Consider the following 18673-nt stretch of genomic DNA (forward strand, 5'->3'; position numbering starts at 1 on the left):
AATGTTTTGGGTCTTTTTGACTTTTTTTTCCAAAGCCCCCTAAAAGAGAGAGAAAGAGAGAGAGATTGCACTCTCTGCAGGATCATCTCTCTCTCTCTCTCTCTCTCTCTCTCTCTCTCTCTCCATTGAGAGGGGTGTTGATTTTTTAAAAAAATGAAAGGGGGTTCTCAACGACCCCCTTTTAGTGAAAAAAATTTCAACAACCCCCTCTCTCTACCTCCCTCTAACATTTTACTTATTAATGATATAGCTTTATAATATTACATATTATTATGACATTTACATCATAGCATAATTACATTATAATAAGTACACTATTATTATTATTGCGCACACGCACACGCACATGCACACGCACACGCACACGCACGTACGCATGCACGTATGCGCGCGCGCGCGCACACACACACACACACACACACACACACACGTTATTAATCAGTATTATACACCTTAAGACTAATAGTGATACATTTATTATTAGTATATTAAAAAATTAATTATAATAAATTTAATATTTACATTAACTAATTATATTTGATATTAACAAATTAACATTAACTAATCAACCACTTACCAAAATGAACATTTCTGAACTGATTAACATCTAACTAATTATTAAATAGTTAAGTAAGTAATTGATTAACAAATTATTAACTATTTAATTAAATATAACACGTTATAATAATTATTTAATAAACTAATAAACTTATTAATTACATTATAAATGCCTAACTAATACTAATAAGCATTATATTTAACATTATGATTCAATGTTTATAATTAAGGTTACAATGTTATAATTACATGTTTATAATTTGACATCATATCATTATAATTAAGCATTTCACTTAAACATTAAAATGTTAAAATTAATAATTAATTATAAACTTAGTTAATAATTCTCTCTCCAACCATCGTGTCTCTCTTTCATCTTCATATTCTCCTCTCTCTTTATCCCTCTCCTACTTTTTGTGCTTTTTTCTTTACATTATTATAAAAATGCTTTATTATATGTATAATGTTATGTTACACACACATCCACACACATTATAAAATACATTAGGTTATTAATATTATTTTCATATCTTTATATATGAATATAAATATATTATTAGGGATGTGTGTGTGTGTGTATACACAAGCTAAAAACTCAAAGGTAAAAATAAAACATCAAAATTTTAAAAGGATTTGCAAGTTAAGCAATATCTGATGTAAATGATAATAAGTGCAACATTAGAGCAATATACAAAAACAAGTAATCATGTGAATGTTGATTACATTTAGTTTATCTACCTAATGAGTTATGATATTATGTGATTCATTCGAGTTTCATGAATGAGGACATAGGTGAGCAAGGTAAGGCTCACTTTCAACCATTGTTCTTATCCTTTTGACATGTTTGACATGGTATTTGTATACTAGGCCCTTGAAGCTTTGTTATGGGCATGACAAGTGCTCTTCGAGAGTGAGGAACACTACTTTCAGAACTTACAAGATAATAATTCAACAAGAACTCAAATTTTACTATAACAACATGGATAACAAAACTAGATACAAGACAAGAAAAAATAAGACTAGGGTGGATATAACACTTGAATTATAGAGGATTTACCTTGTGGGAGCCTCACAATTGCTATTGTGGAAAGACTAAGGGGCTTGTATCCCAAGGCCCCTATTCAAGCTAGAGCTTAGGAGGTTACAAGAGAATCTTCTAGAGTAGCATTGGCATAAGTGATGACACAAGCATTGATGACATATGCAATTTTGCAAGCCTTGATTATATCTTCAATGACATACACATTATTGACATAAGTGCTTACACAAGTGATGATATAGCATTGACACACAGAATTTGCTAGACTCTTCTTCAAAGAAATTTCTAGAAACTTCAAAATAGAACCAAGGTCTTCTCTAGCTTGAGCATCAGTGATGTCCCCCCTTAGGTAGGGCTCTACTTATCATAGTCATTGTTACAAATCTTACTCCATAACTACCAAGCAGTCTACTCGTCAGAGACAACATTATAGTAAACCTACTTAGAGAGTGAAAAAATGATTTTAAATTTATATAACTCATCCAATTCACGGCCCAATTCTTTGCATTACTGCATTCAGGCTTGACACCCTCATGTTCCAATGACTTAAAATGCAATTCCCATACTAAAACCTACCAAATTTGTATCTTTCAATAGCTATACTTGGTGCCATCCAGCGTATCAATGTTGAAGATAGCATTGTCATTTGATCCATCACCAATAATGGAGTAAATGAAACTACAATCCAAGACAAATAGGCTATTGTAAATGATAGCAAAAGATTCCCAAAATCACAACCAAATCAAGGTTCAATGGATGTTGCTAATGAAACTCACATACATTCTTGTTGAAGGTTAGGGAGTGGTTCCTAGGTTTGATTAGTGTACAAGGTACTTTAGTTGCCTCAAAAGATCCTTGAATCTAAAATTGTCTCCACTTCATGTTTGTGATGATCTATCACAATTGGAGGTGGTAGTCTTAAGGTTCTGTCTAGAATACTTGATGTATGACATGGCTCCAAGAATGACACATGGAATACACATTGGATTTTCATAGATTTGGTTAATTTGGATTTACTTGACCAAAAATCTTGAATGGAACAAGTCTCTAATAATCTAGCTTCTGGCATTGATTAGAGGAACATAGGTCATGATGCAAGGCCAAACTTAGTCTCCCACCTTGTATGATAGATGTTGCATTTGTTGTTGATTTGCATTTGTATTTTTCTTGAGTTTATTTAATTTGGGCCATCAATTCCTTATGTATTGTAGACAAGTGTTGAGGTACATTTCTAATGGCTAAATTCTTCACTTGATGATTTAGATGGTCATCCATCCTTGGGTGTTTCCATAGTTGGAAAATAATGGTGTCTATCTAGTGGAGGTGTGGAAGAAATTATTGCAAGCAACCTTGACAAGATATAGTAGCTCCCACTAAATCTCCTGATGATAGTTGTCTACACATTGGAGATATTGCTTTAGCACTTGATTTTCCCTCTTTGTTTACCCATCACTTTTTTGACTAACGGGTAGAAGAGACACGATCTTTGATATAGGTACTTTAGTATTACATCTATAGGCTGAGTTTCATACCTAATGTCACTCAAAGTGAGTAGTCAACCATTGATGATCTTTATAGACATTGGACTAGATGTTTTGGCAAGCAATATGCCTTGGCGCCTCACAAATTCTTCATCCATAAAGCATGCAATTGCACCAAATTCTAGTAGTGCTTCTACATTCGCCCAACTATCTAGCATGCTAATCCTTGTTGTTGTTTGGTACTATAAAGTTTGATGTGTCTCCTTTGTTTTTCTTATATTGAGAGAGGCTTGAATAGAGTCAAATCAATATGTATGGGATTAACACCAATAGTGGATCCTCTTGAACTTTTTTATCAACAATAATCTTCATTGCACTAGAACTCAACGATGCCCCACAATGCTTCTCTTGTCACCTCTCAAATAGTTAATTATCTCATGCAATTTCTTGGGTAATAAACTTAATGTATGGATCTTTGGTGTTGTTAACATAATATCTTTCACATCATCTTTCAATCCACAATGGAACTAGTTAATAAAGTAGTCCTCGTGCCAAATTAGATAACAAGTAAGCTATCAAAATTTAGATATACATCAAAGTTGGTCTTGATCCTTGTCATAAGTTTCTAAGCTTAGTCTTGCCTACACTTGCTCTATCAGTTTTCTCAAATGTTGCCAAGAATTCCCATACAAAGGTCTCAAAGTCATAGAGTAGTGGAGAATCCTTCTCAAGCAAAGAGACAAATGAGGAAAGGATTATACTTAAGAGGAGAGTGCCGACAAGCCCAACTTGGAAAGCCTCATTTGGATAACAGGTTGATTATGCGTGCCATCAAATATCCTAGGTAGACTCCTTTTTGTGTTGCTGTGAGAGATTATTGGTAGTAGTCAATACTTGTCCCATTGCTGTGTTACTTCTTGAAGTTGGTGTTGTAGGTCTTGCATGAATAGACCTAGAGCTTGGAGCACTACACTTGGCCAAATTTTCTGTATTTTACAATTGTAAATGAGACTAATACACATGACTTATGGAAGAAGCTATATGGTGATACTTATGAGGAAGAAATTATGTTAGGCCTAAAAGTTGAAGTTTGAAGATGAGGTTAAGGAAAAAATTTTGATATGCTCTTGCATGCATCATGGGACATATTTAAAATAGTAATGAGTAATTCATTTCCGAATGGTGCTTTGAAGTTTAATGATAATGTGGTAGTTTATTGGCTAAAGAGATACATAGAAAATCAATGGACCAAGGCAAAAACGGTTAGGTCCTAGACTGTAGATGATCATCCAAAAAATCTAGGTCCTAGAAAGACATTGAATGCTTTAAGTGTAGTAACATAGATCAATCAAGAAGAAGTACTACAAATGAACGTGAAAGCAAAAGGATAAGAGGAGGACAAGGATGTTGACAAGAAAGAAGGTAAAGGGAGGGTAAATACTAAAGATAGAAGAAAGCAATGTATAATAATGATGATGAGATGCTATTTACTTCTATTCTTCCTGCACATATGTATTGGGGGTAAAGGTGCCTATGCCTATGCTGCTTGTGTATTTACTATACTTCACTACACTTATAGTACTGCACACTTGTATAATGTAAGTGGTGTGGCATGCACACCTGTATACTATAAGTGTTGTGTACCCATTGTCACTTCATTCTTTATTCTTCAATAACTAATGAATAAGGGAAGGCAGTCACCCCTCTCTCTCTCTTTCTCTCTTGTGCAACCCAAAAATAATTCATGCTAGCACTCTAGATTGATAGAATCTGTATTATATTATAGTGTGAAATGTGTTGCAACAAATAGTTCTCTCTCTCTCTCTCTCACTACACACACACACACCTCTCTCTCTCTCTTGTTTGCAATACAAAAACATTTGTATACGAGTAGTCTAAGTTTGACAAAACTTGTATTACACTGGATTATGACATATGTTACAACAAATAGTTCTCTCTCTCTCTCTCTCTCTCTCTCTCTCTCTCTCTCTCTCTCTCTCTCTCTCTCTCTCTTACAATATAAAACAATTTCTGCAAGTAAGTTAGATCTAGATTTGTATTACATTTGCCTCTGGCAAGTGTATTATTATTTCATAAACTAAGAGACAATGATAGTAAAAGATTTGATCATAGCTAACCAAACGAGATATGTCTATATTTTCACAACAAAATAAAATGTATTTGCTTTAAGAATTAGCATAGTCTTTGCTTTGGTAGTCACACTATGGGTAACTTTGGGAAAGTTCTTCTACTTCCAAATATGAGATACAAGTTCTCTTTGGTAAGCATGGTTTGGTGTATAAACATATTTAAATTTGCATCCATTCCAAACACTTAACGTTTTTCTTTATACATGGCTCTAGCAACCTCATCAAATATTGGTTTAAAAAAACTAATTATTAAAGCTTGTACATTTGTGAATTATTAATTGTGGTGGTAAGAAGAGATATTGATTAGTGAAAAAAATTATAAATTTGATGCTCAATCAATATGCTTAATGATGCCAGGATGCATATTTCATGGTGGATTTCATAAGACTATTTATTTGCTAGGGCTCGTACACAAGGAGGATTTCTTGTGCAAGAAGTTGAAGGGGATGCCTGTCCTTTTCGGGCATCAGATTAATTTAATGTGCATGTGGGTGATTCCATAGCAGGGATTCCGTAAAATACATATTAAATTAATGGCCGTTTACGAGTTTAGAGTACGCATTCAAATTAAATCAAGGTTAGGACAGAGTTCCAACCTATTTAATTATTTTCTAGTTGAAGATTGCTAGGTATTTACTTTTTTGGGTTTTATTTAATTATTTTCTAACAATTGTGAATGCTTCAGTTGATGGGAAGAGCAGGCGGTAGTGGCGTTGGGTAGCATCGGTTTGAAGACTGTTTTCATTGATCATGGTTTACCTAAAGCTATTATTTCTGATCATGATTCTAGATTTTGCAATAATTTTTGGACTACTTTGTCTGCTAATTTGGGTACTAAGATTGATTTCTCATGTGCATTACATCCTGAAACCAATGGGCAAATAGAAGCTACAAATAATACAATTCTAGATATTTTGAGTGCATACACAATTTCAAAACCACAAACATGGGACACACACTTACATCTCCTTCAATTTGCATATAATAATACACCACACACAACTCCTCATATAGCACCTTTTGAAATCATTTATGGACATAGATTGCCTACACTTGTCACATCATTGTCGAATAAAGTTAAAGCTTTTGATGATATTGTCAATATGCATGCTACTATTTTTGCTCAAGTTAAAAGATATGATTGTGAAAGCCCAACAATCATGCACTAAACAAGCTAATAAGAAAAGAAAAACCATGAATTTCAATGTTGGTGATTATGTTTGGTTACGCATTGAAAAGAGAAGATTTAAAAGTGTTGAGAAACACCCTGTTGTTAAATTAGCACTTAGGTTTTATGGACCTTTCAAAATAATTCACAATATAAATGACAATGCATTTAAATTAGAATTACCCAAACATTGGAATATCCATAATACATTTCATATCAGTTTGTTACGACCTTGTAGAGACCAATTACTCGTCCACCATGTTTATGAAAACCCTCCTTCATTAGAAGAAGAAACTGAAATCCTTGAACTTGAAACTATTCTAGACACTAACTTTATGACCACTAGAAGTGGCAGCAGATATTCTAGATATTTGGTTAAGTTTAAAAATTATCCTGTTGAAGAGGCCCAATGGATGCACGCTCACGACCTAAGTGCTTAGCCCTCACTATTGGCTCCACATTCAGCTAATAGCAATTGAGGACAATTGCTATCCCACCTCGGGGGTATGATGCCAGGAGGCATGTTTCACGGTGGATTCCATAAAACTATTTATTTGTCAGGGCTCATACACAAGAAGGATTCCTTGTGCGAGAAGTTGATAGGGACACTTATCCTTTTTGGGCATCAGATTAATTTAATGTGCATGTGGGTGATTCCATAGTGGATGATTTCGTAAAATACATATTAAATTAATGGACATTTACGAGTTTAGTGTGCACACTCGAATTAAATTAAGGTTAGGAAAGAGTTCCAACCTATTTAATTATTTTGTAGTTGAAGACTGCTATGTATTCACTTTTGTTGGGTTTTATTTAATTATTTCTAACAATTGTGAATGCTTCAGTTGATATGTAGAGTAGGCGGCCGCGGTGGCATTGGGTAGCACTTGACCACGATGGCATGAAACCAAACGCCTAGAATAATTACTATTTTTGATGGGTGTGCGCCTTATTACTAAAGGCATGGAACCAATATTTATTTAAATACACTTATTTATTAAAGCACTTGATAAAACATTTATTATCTTGTATGCGCATAGGTGCTCGGTTAAATATTTCATTACTTGATATTTATATTTGGGCATAGCTCGACTTTTGGATGCCCAAACACCCTACTTTATATTTGGGCAAATGCAAACGCAAAAGCAAAATCATGCTATTTGTAAAGTGGGCTATTTTTGAGCTTGAAGATAAATAAATCTATAAATACATGCCTTATGAAGCGCTCACAAAAGGCATGGGGAGAGATTGCACCCAGTTTGTCTCTTTTGTCTCATGTTGTGCAAATTTCCTTTTGCTTTGTACTTGAAATTATGAAGGTTTGTAGAGTTCTTTGTTCTTGGGGACCTTCCGGCTTTCACTATGCATGCGTCCAGCATCCGATTTGCACACCACTTAATGAGAGAGAGAGAGAGAGAGAGAGAGAGAGAGAGAGAGAGAGAGAGAGAGAGAGAGAGAGAGAGAGAGAGAGAGAGAGAGAGAGAGAGAGAGACCATCATCTCGATCTCTCATTGTACATATCTTTGATAACTTAACATGATGGTGTTGTAATATGAATATTTATAGGCTATAAAATATAGTTATACTTATTTAAACTAATCATATGTGTGTGCATATGTTAGGACTTCCAATATGCACACACAAGTACATGCATACATATGTCTATATATATATTAATGAGAGAGAGGGAGAGAAATAGATTTTTAATGACAATAGTTTTTTAATGAGAGATAGAAACAAGTTCTTAATGAGACACATACACAAGTGCATGCATACATGCACACATACACAGAGAGAGGACAATCAAGATAGGTTTATCTAGGGTATATTAAATAATTAAAGATATACCTTTAAAGATTTTTGCTCATAAAAACTTGAATCCACCTCAACTAAGTAATTCACTAATGGTTTGCCTAGTCTTTAAAATAAAAAATATATTTTGGATACTTTGAATGTAAGGTATTTCAATTGGAAGGGTATTAGGACTCTATGGAGAAGAGAGAGAGAGGTAAAAATAACTTTGGATGAGAGAGAGAGAGAGAGAGAGAGAGAGAGAGAGAGAGAGAGAGAGAGAGAGAGAGAGAGAGAGAGAGAGAGAGAGAGAGAGAGAGAGAGAGAGAGAGAGAGAGAGAGAGAGAGTGTGTGTGTGTGTGTGTTGCTAGAGAGACATATAGTGAGAAATGAAGATAAAGGCATACACACATACACATACACATAGAGAGAGGTGCATACACATATGCACTACTTAATTTATTGTTTAGTTAATAACTTAATTATTGGTCATTTTAAATTAATTACTAAATAAAAATATAAAGAGAGAGGGGGGAGAGAGATAGAGACAAATGAGAGAGAGAGAGAGAGAGAGAGAGAGAGAGAGAGAGAGAGAGAGAGAGAGAGAGAGAGAGAGAGAGAGAGAGAGAGAGAGAGAGAGAGAGAGAGAGAGAGAGAGAGAGAGAGAGAGAGTTGCTTTGATTTCTTTTCATCGCGAGAAGGGGGTTGCCAACAACCCTTTCTTGAGATGATTTTTTTTTCAAAAGTCTTCTTCATCATTTTTGTCATCATTTCTTTGAGAGGACTTATGATTTTTTTTTCATTTAATAGGGGGCTATCAATAACCCCTTCCTAGCTAAAAAGATTTCATAAGTCCCCTCAAAGAGACGAAGGAGGCAACTTGTGATTTTTTTTCACTAAGAAGGGGTTGTCGGCAAGCCCTATGCAATGAAAAAAAATCACTTCCCCTTAGAGAGATAATGGATGGGAGTTGCAATTCTCTTTTGTCCAGAAGGGATTGCCAATCCCTAACATATGAGAGAGAGAGAGAGAGAGAGAGAGAGAGAGAGAGAGAGAGAGAGAGAGAGAGAGAGAGAGAGAGAGAGAGAGAGAGAGAGAGAGAGAGAGAGAATTGGTTGTGGTTCTAATGAGTAGGAGAATAAGATGTGGTAGTGGTGGTGGAGGGGGTGGTGGCAATATTTGAGTAGCAGTGGTGCTTAATATATGCCCAGAAGAAAAAGAGGACCAAGTGGACTATGTGGAATAAAATTGGAGTTTGCCAAAAAAAGATCGCTTCTCGCACACGTTGGAGTTCCCACATCCTGAGTTTCTCTCTCTCTCTCTCTCTCTCTCCCCCATAGCTTGCACCTCTCTTGCTTCTGCTTGCTCGTGCTTCCACCTGGGCTTCTCCCTTTAATTGGTATCAAAGGTGAGATTGAGGAGCTTCACCTAACCCACAATTGAATACTATAGTCAAACACTCATGGCAGCCATGAATTTAGCTTGTAAGGTATGTATTTGATGCTCCCCTTCTTCCCAATTGATTAGAGCTTCTTTAGGGCATTGGAGGGGCTTCATTGAGTTCTCCTTGAGCTTCCCTGTGCCACATTTGCTCTAGCTACAATAGCAACAATGTGATTTGCACATGTTGTTGCTAGCCCCATTCTTGATTAGCTTGACCTCTCCCTGCGCTCCTGGACACTCTTGACTACCTTGGTACTCATCTTGTGGCTTTGAGCTTCCATTGCTTAGTTTACACAGTCATTTTCACTAATGTGATAAACATGACAACAAGCATTTACATAGGAAAAACACATGCCTATTGCTATTTGATGCCATTTGGGTACTTTATTGGATGTATTGATGTATGACATTGATACTATGCACTCGGATATACTTATGAAATGCTTTGGGCTTTGCATTTGAGCTTGATACATGTCTTAGAGCTTTGATCAATTGCCACAATGATCATTTACTCATGGGCTTGAAGATTTTATTGGGTTTTATACTTTCGACTATGTATTTGATGTATCTTGGATGATCAGATGTCATGTACATGGTGTATTGGGCTTGTATAGATTAGTTAACATTCGGTTTTGTTCCACTTGGACTTGTCATTTGGATGAGCTTTGGATTTTCATAGTTGAGCTTGAGCTTCTTTCATTGAGATAGCCGAACTCATTGATGCTTCTTGGATATAGTTACTCATTGATGCTTCTTGGATATAGTTACTCATTTATGCTTTGGACTTGACATTTATGTCTATTAGAGTGATATTAGTAATGTGTATACACACTGCTTGGTTATGTATTGAGCTTCGTTACCCTTGCTTAATCAGTCATGCATTTGGCAATTCTCTTTTATTCCTCCTAAGATCTACTACATGCATGATGTCTATGCCTACTGAATGTATGGTTTACTGACACATTGAGGTTGTGATAGATCTTGGTATCGATTGTATGTGCCTTCATGGCTAGTTGCTCTTACATATCCCGTTTGTTGCTGAATATACCTTGCAGCGCAAGCTTGGATTTTCCATTTTGAATTTATTACTACATTTATTTTACAATAGTGTTGTAATTGTAGGTTTATACATTATTTATGAGAGTAGATGCTTTGATTTGGTAGTTTATTATTGGTAGTTAGTGGACAACCCTACACTTAGGTGTTTTCTTCCGCTTAGATATTAACTTTGCTGTGATTTGGGACTAAGTTGTAGTCATTTAGAGTAGCCTGTCTTCTTGTATTGTGCTTTCATTTGTTGACATGACGTTGGTGGATCAAATGATAGTGCTATCTTTAATGTTGACAAATTAGATGGCACTAATTACAGCTACTGAAAGGTATATATATTGTAAGTTTTGGTGTAAAAATTGTAGATTAAGCCATTGAGACACGAGGGTGTAAAGCTTGAATGCTTTGATGTGAAAGATTGTGCTGAATTGGATGAATTACATAAGTCTACAATCAATTGTAAGTAGGTATTATATAATGTTATCTCTAAAGGATAGATTGCATGGTAATTATGGGAGAAGATATGTGATATCTATGAAAAGCAGAGCCCTGCCACTCAAATGTATTGGTTGAAGAAACTCATGGACCTTTGTATGAAGGAGAGGACTTCTATGTCTGCCCACTTAAACGAGTTTCATTCTATTTTTAGCCACTTGTCTTCACAAAGAATTGACTTTAAAGTGAATCTTCCACCATTGTTCTTGTTGGTTACATTGTTTGAATCATGGGACACACTCTATATTGCTATGTGTGCAAACATGCTTGTTGATGGGCTAAAATTGCAAGATGTAGAGGGTGCATTATTGAATAAAGAAGTTAATAGACAAAATGTTGATATTTCCCATAATTCTCATGCTTTGACGGTTAGAGGTAGTAATCCTAAGAGTGATAATGATCATTGTGGGAGAGCATCTCAAAAGTCTTGTTCTCAGTTATGTGGATAGTCTCATAGTAACTCCTGTGGCTATAAGTCTACATTGACTTGTCATTATTGTGGAAAACTAGGTCATATTTAGCCACAGTTCTATCAAATGCATGATAATGACAAGTGTAAGGAAAAGAGAAAGAGTAAAGTATAGGAAAAGAATGATAATTCTAGTATTGTTCCCACACTAAGTACAACATCAAAATTGAAGAGATTAATATAGTGTAGACTAATTCGAATGATGATTACATACTTGCGGCTTCCTCTCTAGATGTTTCATAATTGACTAATACCTCATTTGCTTATGCTTAGTGTTGGTTAATTGATTTAGGGGCTTCATTTCATGTTACCCCTCATCGCGAGTGGTTCCACTCCTAGCGTAAACATGATAGGATCTATTAGATTGGGTAATGACTTGGCATTAGATATTATTGGTATTAGAAATATATGATTGTAATTTACTTAAAGGCAATATCTTTACTTTGCATAATATATGCAATGTTCTTGCTTTGACCAAAAGCCTAATATTTGTTGGATAGTTGGATGATGTAGGTTACTTTGTATCTTTTGGTGATTCCTCATGGAAGATACCCGTGGGAATCTTGTCCTTGCATGAGGTGCCAAGTCTAACACTCCTTATCCCTTAGTTGTATGCGGATCTATTGACCATATTTTGGCTGTGGCTATAGTACCACATGTATCATTATGACCCCTTGGCTATAAATATTTTGATTCTTATAATCATTGTCTTTGTACTCTATGTATATTTACACTTTGTCATTTTTTTCTTGTTCTCTCCTCATTGGAGGAACATTCACCTTTAAGTGGGAGATTATTGGAAATAAAGTTGCCTGTGCTTATACCACCCGTGTATTCACTATACTTCCCTATACTTACAGTACCACTTGCATACCTATATAGTGTAGGTTGTGGAATCCACATACTTATACACTATAGGTAGCGGGAACTCATCACTCTCACTTTATTCTTTCAGTGACTAATGAATAAGGAAAGACCGGGTACACATTGTGATTGTTGGAGTTCCCACATCTCTCTCTCTCTCTCTCTCTCTCTCTCTCTCTCTCTCTCTCTCTCTCTCTCTCTTTCCATAGCGTGTATCTCTCTTGCTTTTGCTCGCTCGTGCTTCCACTTGGGCTTCTCCCTTCAATATGCTAGTTGCAATAGATAAACAATTACTTTCACTTGCTTGTGGTTCCACTTGGGCTTCTTCCTTCAATATGCTAGTTGTACTAAATAAACAACTAGCTCAAGATTGGATTTTTGATTCTAGTGCATCTTTTCACAAGACTCCTCGTCGTGTTGAGGTTTGCATCGACTTATTTTTTGGACTGATTTTTGTTGATTTTATGAGTTGAATGGTTAGTTTTATGATGAATTGATTGATTTTGGATGTGTTGCAATTGTTTTGAAGAGTGTTGGGATGGGTTGAGAAGGTTTGAGAAGCTCATGATGGTTTTTGACTGAGATATGATATTTTGATAGATTTTGTGATATGTTTGTTTGGTTTTAATAGGGTCTATTTTGCCTCTTTTTTGGTCTAATTTCTTTCTACTGTTTGTTGAGGTTGAGATTGTGAATGAGTCTTTTAAGGAATGATTGAGAGCATGTTGAATGGGTTTGATGATTTGAAGTGGTTTTGGTTTGAGTTATATGGTTTTTATGCCTTCTGTAGACCTTCTATAGTGTTTTGCTTCTGTATTTGGTACGTAAGTCTTTGTTAGCTTCTGTATGTGTTCTGATGGATAGATGTTTATCTTGGGGAATGTTTTGCAACCTTGAAAGAGGAAGAATACAAGCTCTAAATAGCTCGAAGAAGTGGTTGAAGAAGACTTGAAGTAAAGATTGAAGTGATAGTGATAATAGTGAGCTCTCAAGGGACACTGTAGTGGCTTTGGTGACTCTTCATATTATCACGCATACCTCTTGGGAGGGGTATCCAAGGCCAAGATATGATTATTGAGAGTTATTCTTTGTTATTTAAATGTACTATTGAGAGAGAGCATATGTGAGAGAGATAGAGTATGCCAAGATAGCCAATTTTCTATGAGAAACATTGTATCTACATGAGAGAAAGACTATGAAGACAATGAAAATGATGAATACTATGTGATGAATTCCATTCAAAGTTGATCTTTCTTTTGTGTAATTTTGGTTCTTTGATGGTTTCTATGAAGAATGTGTTGGAGATTTATTGTGATAAATCAGTGGGAGAATTGCTATATGATGTTGCATGAAGGTTAGTGTTTTTTTTCTTCTTGTGGTTGATTAAAGTATGAAGAACATGCTTGTTGATGTGACATGATATATTTTCTTGCAGTAGATTCCCAATTTTCTTGGTGTTTCTCTTGGGACTCCACCTCATAAAAAGTGGTTTTGTTCATATAGTAGCAGTAGGTATGGATAATTCCATCTTGGTAATGACTATGTATGTGATATAGTTGGTGAAGGTGATGTACAGTTTGCCTTTCAAAATGGATCTATCTTTACTATTTGCAATGTATGACATATACCTAAGCTTAGTATGGGCTTCATATCTACCAATTAGTTGGATGACTTAGGATACTCTACTACTTTAAAGAGCCAGTTATGAAAAGTCTAAGGGATCATTTGTTGTTGCTAAAGGAGTCAAATGTGCTCGTTTATATCCCCTTTATGTATCTTCTCTCAAAAATCATATAATTGTAGTAAGCGAGTACCCACATGTATCTTTGTAGTATCTCCAATTGGGACATATGTTTAGAAAGGGAATGGAAATATCTCATTTGGGTTACGTGCCTTCTCTTGATTTCTTTGATCTTTCTATTTGTGAGCATTGCATATACAAAAAGCATCCATGTTCATCCCATAAGAAAAATGTAAATAGAAAAATGAGTGAACCATATGACTCAATATATATTGATATATGTGGGTCTATACCTACAAAGTCTAGGCAGGGGGGTGGGAGTGTCCTATTTTATCACATTCATTGATGATGCAATTAGGAAAATGTGGGTTTTCACTATGGATAGAAAAGAGAGGTTTTGTATTGTTCTTAGAAATTTGGTACTTGTAGAAAACCAGTTTTGTAAGAGGCTTAAGTGTCTCAGAATTGATAATGGTGGGGAATATGTCTCTCAAGAGCTCAAAAATTTATATGAGACACGTAGGGTAGAAAAGGGAACTCATAGCATATGGTAATCCTACCTAAAATGGTGTTATAGAGGGTTTAACTAGGATGATAAATGAAAGGATGTTGAGTATGTTTTCTAATGCTAGTCTTACTCAAGGATTTGGGTTGAGGCTATGCCGATTGCTATATATTTGATAAACAATCACATAATACTATGGATGGTGGCATTTTTGAAGAGGCATGGTTAGGCAAGATGCCCTTTTTATGATCACTTAAGAGTGTTTGGTTATGAAGTTTATGTGCATGTACTAGGGAAAAAGTGCAATACGTTAGAAGCAAAATCCACTAAGTGCATATATTTGGGCTATGGATAGAGTGACGAGATGGATTATCACCTTTGGGATCCAAAAGGTAGAAAGATTTGATCTTCAATGAGAAGAAGATGCAAAAGGAACCTCTTAAGGAAGTGGAAACAAGAAATGTTACTTTTTAAGATGTAATGCTGCCTATTATGTTACCATGTAGGGCAAGTGTTGGTGCACCAAGTGTGTAGGCAAAAGGTACAAGTGATGTTTTAGCTAGTGAGTAAGAGGTGGGGAGATTTATTGAGAAACATAAATTGAGAGCCCTATGGTGCCTCGTGTGAAGAAAGAGCGGAGGCTGAAATTCCCACAGTAAGTTAGCCCATTGTACTATGTAGATCTACTCACATCTCTCATCTCCTTGAGAGATTTCAACCTTGGGTTGACTATGTGATGTTGACAAATTGTGGGGTGCCATCTTATTATAAAGAGGCCATGACTTGTTGATGATAAGCTTAAGTGGGAGCTAGTTTGAAATGGATTCCATTATGAAGAATGAGATTTAGGAGTTGGTTCCTTTGTCACTCCTTTTCCAAAGGGAAAAAATGCTTTACCATCCAAGTGGATCTATAAGTTGAAGGTTGCAGGTGATGCTAAACCAAAGCATAAGGCAAGGCTAGTGCCCAAAGGTTTTAAGCAAGAAAAATGTGTGGATTTTGATGAGATATTTTCATTTGTAATTAAATTGACTCTTCTTTGCACTATGCTTGCCTTAGTGGCTAAGGATGATATGGAACTTGTACAACTAGATGGTAAACTTCATGATGAGATCTACATGTAGTAGCAAGAGGGTTTTGTGGTTGTGGTACATGGCAAAGAAAAGCTTGTCTATAAGGCAAAAAAGAGTCTCTATGGATGAAAATAGGCCCCACGGGAATAGTACAATAAGTTTGATGTCTTTATGAGATCTCATGGCTATAAGAGAAGTGAGATAGACCACTACTTATACACTAGAAAGGCTAAAGATTGTAGCTTGATAGGGTGGCTACCTTTGTAGGCCGTAAACTTACTCCATGCTTGCTTCCCTGTAGGCATGCAAAGGAGGACAAGCCTATGATGCAAAAAATTCTATCACTTAAGAGCCAATTTAAGGATATTTAAAGTTACCGAAAATAATGAAATCAAATATATTGTGCTTACTAAAAGCTAACTTGACAAAAGGTCAAAATAATTACAAAAAAGATCATTAAGTGTTATTGCATTACAATAAAAAATCAAACTTTAATGACATAAAACCGTGATAAATAACAACTTAAGGACACTAACAACATTTGAAACAAGAATCCATATCATATTGATAAAACATAGAAAAACACCAACAATAGCACTAGTAAGAACCTTAGGGTAGTTATAGGCTAAGTGATGGATACTGAACCCTACCAAAGAGTGGGCATGGACTTTTTGAAAGTGGGCGTGGACATGAGTACAATACATTTACACATCAAAAGGACACATTTTATGAAAAATTAAAAAATAATAAGCATTAAATTGTTTTTGGTCACATGTACATGCAAAATGTGCAACCTTGTTTGTCACTTTGTAAAGTGGGTGGGTGAGACTTCTTGTCCAAAAGTGTGCAAGGAGTCTACAAGTGTCGACACAATACTAAATAGGTTGCCTCCTCTCTAGTATGTAAATGAGAATGGATGCCCAACCCCTAAATAAATAATTTGATTGGTTAGCAACTTCCAAAGTGGCTGTCCATAACTAGCCTTACATAAAACAATACAAACAACACCACAATGAGAATAGTCATACTCGCACATATGTTCATGATGGAATATAGCAAAACAACAACTAAACAAACTTTGCTTCAATCTACAAAGAAAAAGAAAGTTGTGGAGTGAAACCTTTCGTGCAATGGAAGATATTAGAAATGGGAGTATACCAAAACTTGTAAGAAATATGGAATGATGAAGAAGAAGCATACTATGATCCTAAGAGACTTTTGATAATGATTGACTCTACTTCAAAAATCTCTTCCTCGAATGCTTGTTGAAAATTCCTTTTAAATTATCATCCGCAAAAAATTAAGTAGTGATCCCACCATTTGTATGCCAAATAGTTAGATAATTACTATTTGCCAAATAGTTAGATAATAACTATAGACAAATGTGACCATAAATGAAAATTGAATCGAGCCTAAAATTTGTCATTGGACAAATGACTCCTCAATTTATCTATTTCTACAAAAAAACTAGCACACCCCTTAACAAAATCAAACATAATCTCACTTTTAAAAAATGAATATTATATACTAACTAATTAATGCTTCCCTCTTTTTTACACACATAAATCAAAAGTGGCTAAATTTTTATTGGTTTCATATTATCCTCCTATTCAAGATAGTAGACTAATGCACATATAATATTTATCTCCTTTATGTGTTAGAACAAGAATATTTCAAAGCAAAAACATATTGGTGTCCTTTTTTCCCATTGACAATGCAATATAGATTGACTTTTTGTGGTTTGGTATTTCCAAACCAAACTATGTAATGCCTAATGATGAGCACTTTAATTTGGCATGCCTTAAGTTGAAGGAAGAAAGTTAAGGATAGGGATATATAAATGCTCTCTCTTTTATATGTCTTTGACTCATCATGATGCAAACATATGTGTAGACATGGTGTAAAAAGGCAATATCATACCAACATAGTCGGAAATGATTTTTGTATGACATGCATATATATGTATATATGAAATGCTCTTGTAAGTATAACTTAGAGTAGAAAAGAAATTAGCATCATCTTATAGTGGTATAGTTTGAAAAAACCATAGATAGTATTAGGGGCTTGGCTAGCAAACTCACTTCAATATATGCCTTCATCAAGTGTGTGTGTGGATCAAACATTTAACAAGAAGTAATACTTGTCAAACAAAACATATATGTCACAATATGTAACAAATGAGAATTACAACATGGAAAACAAAGGTAGAATGTTCAAGATTAAAGATTTTGCATCCATAATCTATGCTTGTAGGTCCTAGCAAATATCAAATCAAGCAGGAGATTGTGATGTTAACAATGCAACATAAGTGTGTAAGAAGAGAATAGAACTTTTGGGCTTTTTTTTTTCACAAGGAAGCTATGACACATCTTTGCATACGAAACTTGCAAAAGGGATGATGTTGCTTAAAGTGTTGAAACAAGGCATGTTAGAAATGTGATTTGTATACTTTAGGCTTTGAGTGAGCCACAAAAATTGAGGGTTCTTGAAGGAAAAATACTAGGGATACAGAATGGGCCTTTTTATGCTTTGCTTGGAAGGTTGTTGCCAAACTTCTTTACAAAAGGTTAGTTGGACACTTGTCTAGGAACAAGCGTTTAACTCCCATTTAATGTCATAGGTGGCCAATTAGAACATTGCTCTTCAGATGCAGAGCTTAATACTTCAAGGGGTTTGTTTTTATTTCAAAACCTCTTAAAGAAGGAACCTCAATGATAATGATTGTTCATCTCCTCCCAATGTCGAGATGAGATTTCAAAGTACACAATTCCATGATCCGTCAACTAGGTAAGCTAAGTTGAAAGGTCATGTGCTCATGCTATGAAGGTAGGATAGTTTGTTAACAT

The sequence above is a fragment of the Lygodium microphyllum genome, chromosome 8, assembly GCF_053477565.2.
Source record: "Lygodium microphyllum isolate KBCC chromosome 8, Lygodium_microphyllum_v1.1.10, whole genome shotgun sequence".
Taxonomy (NCBI): domain Eukaryota; kingdom Viridiplantae; phylum Streptophyta; class Polypodiopsida; order Schizaeales; family Lygodiaceae; genus Lygodium; species Lygodium microphyllum.